The sequence below is a fragment of the Nicotiana sylvestris genome, chromosome 8, assembly GCF_000393655.2.
Source record: "Nicotiana sylvestris chromosome 8, ASM39365v2, whole genome shotgun sequence".
NCBI classification, from domain to species: Eukaryota; Viridiplantae; Streptophyta; class Magnoliopsida; order Solanales; family Solanaceae; genus Nicotiana; species Nicotiana sylvestris.
The window spans coordinates 12414760-12420961 of NC_091064.1; the positions used below are offsets into that span (position 1 = coordinate 12414760).

The 6202-nt window shown below is 34.7% G+C and overlaps 1 non-coding gene across 1 annotated transcript; it reads left to right on the top strand.

Moving 5' to 3' along the window:
- The first annotated feature begins 3924 nt into the window (after positions 1 to 3924).
- On the top strand, positions 3925 to 4116 carry LOC138876723 (U2 spliceosomal RNA). The gene has a single exon (XR_011402060.1). It is a non-coding gene; the product is annotated as a U2 spliceosomal RNA (small nuclear RNA).
- Positions 4117 to 6202: the final 2086 nt, after the last annotated feature.

The window sequence follows — 6202 nt, forward strand, 5'->3', positions numbered from 1 at the left end:
CAAATCAAGTTTAAATATTTTATGTTCAGTTCATCAAAATCCACCAAATCTATTCGAGTTAGGCTGATTGACATATGTTCAAGCTGTTTTGGTGGAGTATACCTGCCCTTGTAGTAAAGATTTGACGCAAATGTTCACATATATGTGGCTTTTTGTTAGAGCTGTAAATGTACAGCATGTCTTCATTTTGATGTTTAAGTGGTCAAAGGAATCATTACACAATTTAATATCAGGAACGAAATGGTTCTCTCTGATGTGGAGAAACACTTCGTATTTTGAAACAGAAAACCGGATATTTTTTACGGCGGCTTGGTCTAATTCACATTTACAATGCATTTTACAAGGTTTATCTGGGATAATAAGGTTTCAAGCCCCTTTCTTTTTTGGGATAAATTATTTAAGAAAGCAAACGAGTTCCTTTCCTTTCTGGGAACTAAGAAGTGTAATAGGATAATAAAATTCGTCAATCCCACATCGATAAAAAATGGAAACAAAAGAGTTGAAAGGCAGTATAAAACAAGAGGCCCATGCACCAAGAAAAGCATACCTTTCTCGGCATGATATTAACTCAATTTTTTAAGGGGAAAGTTTCATCAAGATAGCTTGCTATCTGTACCTTTGCGCGTCGCCCTTGTCTTGCACTATTGCTTGGGCCTGGCATACCCTACCAAATCAAGTGCCTAATGTTTTTTGTTCGAGTTCTGCAAATGTCAGGCTATATATTTGTATGGGTCAAAATATGACTAGAATGGTCTTCCCTTTTGACGACTATTATGATGCATATCAACCTTAGATATAAGCTCATTTCTCATATCAACCTTAGATATAAGCTCATTTCTCATGTTCGATATACGATTATTACATTAAGAAAGCTTACTCGTTCTTATTCTTCTTCTATTTCACACTCTGGAATTAATTATGTTTGACTAAGATTTACCTTCTTTACTATCAATAATTAGTTCGACAAATGGGTTTTACACTTTTTTGGTCAAACAATATTCCATTTACATCAGCACCTAGTAATAGAAAGTTAGTAGCAGTTTACGACGAGCTGCAATTTGCTCTTTCTAGTCCTTCAAGAACAGAGTGCCCATTAAATTTAGCCTGCTCTTGGTTCATACAAGAGATTCATTTTCAGTTAATATAGAGAAAGATAGAGATGCAAGTGCAACACAATAAAAGTATTCAATGTGATTAAACAATACAACTTCAATGCAACAGGATAACTTCAACTAAATCTATCATCCTAAACCAGCGGAATAAAAAAAGGAAGAAAGCTTTGAAAAAAATCTGTTTTTCTGCTGTCAAAGTTTATTAATAATCTCAAAGAATTCGATAATTCTATTTCTACAATGTTGCACATAGCTGAAAACACTCTCATGACATGTGGCTTGTGTCGCTAGTAAATCTCCTTTCCTATAAGACTAAGACCAAGATGTTCCAGATAGTACACTTTAATTTGAGCCATTAGAAAACACCAACGCTATCAAAATTATTATAGGTTGAGTAGTTTCTATCAGAGGCGAATCCAAGATTTAAATTCTATGGGTTCAATTTTTAAGATTTTTAACATTGAACCAATTATATATTTAAAGTTATGAGTTCAAATCTATTATTTTTGCAATTTTAATGAATTTTTACACATAAATTTCTACTCTGCGTCGAAAGTTATGGGTTCAATTGAATCCGTAACTTTCACACTGCATCCGCCTCTGGTTTCTATATCATGTGCCGGGTCCGTGCACGCCTTTATAATGCTGGATGTATACTCAGACAACAACTTGCCATGTAAACGAGGAATACATGATAATTGTGCTATGTATCTGCATTATCATCTTGAGCAATTTCAGAAATGTTTCTTCGTAGGGAAACTAAATTGCTCTTTTAGTAATTAACAAAAGATATTTTTAGACTTGTTTTAAGTTTAGCGAAATACATAGTTTACCCATCCAACTTACACTTAAATCCCTGTTACACACATGTTGACCACGAGTATAATTTTACACACCAAACTTTTCAAATGTGTGTCAATTACACACTACTTTTGACCAACCCGTTAATATTCAATGTTATGTATACACACGCTTATTTAAATTAAAAAACAAACGATTCTTTAATTAAAATGGACAAACCGACCCTTTTCTTAATTCCGACCCAAAAAAGATCCAACCCTGTTAATTAAAAACAACTTCGCGACCAGATTAACAAACATAATTCCATTTTCAAATCCTGTTCTTCAGTCCTAGCCTTTGAAGTGAATCCGACGGGAACACATATGCTCTTTATTGATGTTACTTTCTTCATTTTCAGGTTAGTATTCTCATTTTAGGTTGTTCAACCGTTTTGATTTAGATGGGTGGGTCGAAATAGTTAGGGTTTATTTGGCTGAAATTGGTTCCTTTTAATATGAAGAAGATGAAAATGGTTGCTTTTAATAAGAAGGAGATGAAGAATTGGGTGTTAGGGTTAAGAAAATGGGCCCAATTCCAGTAATTAGCCGTTGTAATTTGTCAAGTGAGGCAGAAAATAACTTTTCACGCGCCGCATTGGTCGTGTTTCACACGTCCCAGAGGCTGGTCAAAAGTAGTGTGTAATTGACACACATTTGAAAGGTTTGTTGTGTAAAGTTATACCCGTGGTCAACAGGTGTGTAACAGGGATTTGAGTGTAAGTTGGATGGGTAAACTATGTATTTCGCCTTTACGTTTTGGGAATGACAGTATACTTTTAATCTTTTATAGTTGTATCAAAGTTTCATGTCGTGAAAATAATTATGTTACACAATTAGGTCACTTATAAGATAATTATTGATAAATTTCTATGATAAAATGAATCTGATGACATGATAAAAATGATGAGTAATATGTTATAATACATTAAACTACATCGGTCGTGCAAAAATTTAATAGGAGTCTTAAATTCTTCAAGATTAGATATGTTTACTGACTACCTAGTCCTTACATATTATGTCATCTGTGTACCTAGTCAGGGTGTGTGTATCTTCTTTGTTGTAACTATTGGTTGACCAAAAAATATAGATCTTGGTTCAAATAATTAAATTTAGGTAAATAGGGATTAATCTTTAACTAACAATAATATCCTTAGATGGGTTTTTAAAGAAGCAATAGACACTGTGCAAGTACGGTGGACAGTGGCAGTGGTATGTAGTGAATATTCCACAAATCAGAAATAACAACGTAGCATTTGATAACAATAAACAGTAATAACGCTAATGTTGAGAGTTTGTGGTGCCTGAGATGCTAACCATTCTGATACAATTTGTAAGGTTTAGATCGCGCAAGAACTCTAATGTTGAGAGTTTGTGTTGCTCTATAGTCTGCAGCATTTATCTCGAACTCACTTAAGGGAAGACGGCGAGGAGGAGCTTTCGACTGTATACAATCAGGGAGAATGAGCTTTGTAAAAAATTAAAGATAGTCAATATTTTGCTACACAGATTCTTCATAATTTCCTAGATGACTGTTTATCAAACTCATAAGGTACTTCCCTATTTCCCGGATTTTTCTACGCATGGTTATTTGATTTTGGTACCCAAAGGAAGGCTTCTCCTCCAGTTTGAGAATCATTGGTCAACTAAGTTCTTCAATGGAAGCTTGTGGAGTGCTAAATGTGCTACATATAGTATAAAAGAGATCATTTTAAGTCTATCCTCAAAGATGATAATGGACTGTTTTGTGTCTTTTCTCTTCTATTTACATCAGCACCTAGTAATAAGAAATAATAGCTGTAATTTTCAACAAGCTGCAGTTTGCCCTTTGGTATCCTTCAGAGAAAGCAAAGGAGTTCCTTTCTGGGAACTAAAAATAGTAATATAATAAGGTTTGTCAATCCCACATCGATAGAAAATGAAAAACAAAGAGTTGAAAGCAGTATAAAACAAGAGGCCTATGTACGAACTAAAGCATACCTTTCTCGGCCTTTTGGCTAAGATCAAGTGTAGTATCTGTTCTTATCAGTTTAATATTTGATATGTGAGTCATCGACTCACACGATATTAACTCAATTTTTTAAGAGGGAAGGCTCATCATGGTAGCTTGCTACTTGGGCATTCGTCGCCCATGTGTTGCACTATTGCATGGGCCTGGCGCACTCCACCAAATTAAGTTCAAACACCAGTACAAGCAAACTATTAGTAGTTCAAAGGGATAGTAATATGATTATGAAATTGAAATCTAGGGCAAGGCAGCAGAACACCCTCTTGTGATTATCTAATGCAAAATCAACGTGTAGAAGGAATAAAAATGATATGAAGATTATGAAGTTGTTTTCTTTCGGAAATAGCATCTTTACTCCCGGTTTGTTGTTGTTGTTGTTGTTGAAAGTAAGGAATTGTTTTATGGATCTTTAGATGATAAGTCTGCTGAAGATAGTAGATTGAATAATTCAGTTTCTGAGGAGGAAAATGAAAAAGCCCTCCAAGATGAATATATTGGTACCACAAGGGCATCCTTATGCTAGGATTTTGATGAGAATTTGATTGGAACGAAGCTTTTTGCGTAGAAAGTGGAGAATGAGAGATATGGATGAAAGAGTTAACTAGATTGAGGCTTCTGATTTTGATTGAACCTGAGATTGGATGATTGTGGTATGTTGGAATTTGGTTACATTGTAAATTTGCACTATTTCCATATCATAAAAAAATCCTGTTCTCTGAGCTATTCAAATAATCTCGAGCTCAATGATTAAAGCTTCACATAGCAGAGTACAATGCAGTAATACATGATTATGGAAATACTAACAGGCATGATCTTCCTGACTTGGTTATTGGGCTCTCATGTTTCTTGGAGCTGCAAATGTGCAGCCAAGTTGAACATGATATAGTAAAAGAGGGCTACGAAAGGCTTCACACCCCCCCCCCCCACACACACTATATTTTTTTAACATCAGCAACTATTAGGGGATTGTTTCGTTGGGAAGCAAGTTATCCCAAGATTAATTATCCTGGATTAGTTATATAGTTCAGAAGGATGTAATTAAAATCTGGGAAAGACTGGCAAAAATATGGATGAGCACCTTCTTCCTGTTACTGTGTAATGCTTTGGAATAAGCATGAGTAATCAAAGCTTTGATAAGACTCGTGTTGTGACACGCAAAATATTCTGAGGTGAGTTATTTAGGAGAGAAATAGGATGGTTTATTTACATTACAAAGAAAGCAAAGGAGTTCCCTTCTGGGAAGAAGTGTAATAGTATTATAAGGTTCATCAAAGCCCAAATATAGCTTAAGACTTCTTTTTAGGCCTAATCATGATTATTTAAGACTTTTTAACCAGAAAAATGAAAGAAAAAAAGGACTTTTTAACGTGTCAAAACTTGCTCCAAAATTCATACTTTACCCAAATCAGCTTTTTCAGAATTTTTTTTGAAAATCTATGTTTAAACGGTCCTTAATCTTTCCTGTTCAAGTTAGGCTTATCGACATATGTTCAAGCTGTTTTGGTGGAGTATACCTGCCCTTGTAGTAAGATTTGATGCAAATGTTCACATATATATTGTCAGAGGCCGGATCTAAACTTTATGAGTTCAACCTTTACGGTTCCTATTATTGAACCCATTATTTTTTAAAAATTATGGGTTCATATCTACTATTTATTGCAATTTTAGTAGATTTTTACTTGTACATTTCTACTTTGTGCCGAAAGTACTGAGTTCAAATGAACACGGTATCAATGCTCTACATCCGCCCCTGTATGTTGTCTAGTAAAACTGGTACAAATTGATAGAGTTGTTCTCTGTTGCAAAACAGAGAACACGCACGCTCTGGCTTTTTGTTAGACCTGTAAATGTGCAGCCAAGTTGAAAATGATAGTGGAAGAGGGTCTTAGGTGCGTGTTGCGACAATTAAATGTCTTCATTCTCATGTTTAGGTGATCAAAGGAATCATTACACTTTTTAATATCAGGAATGAAATGGTTCAGGAAGAATGAGCTTTCCAAGAAATTAAAGATAGTCATTAGAAGTGTACTAAGTTCTTCAGTTCCTCAAAATGGAAGCTTGTGGTTTTGCAGATATGCTCCACTTTTGGCTTTTGCACCTCACTTTCCACTAAGATATCATGGTTTATGCTTGAGAGTGCTAAATGTGCTCCATATAATATACTCCAAGGGATCATTTTAAGGGCCCGATTGGCCATAAATTAAAAAACCCACTTTTTTCAGGTAAATTTTAATTTTTTTTCGAAA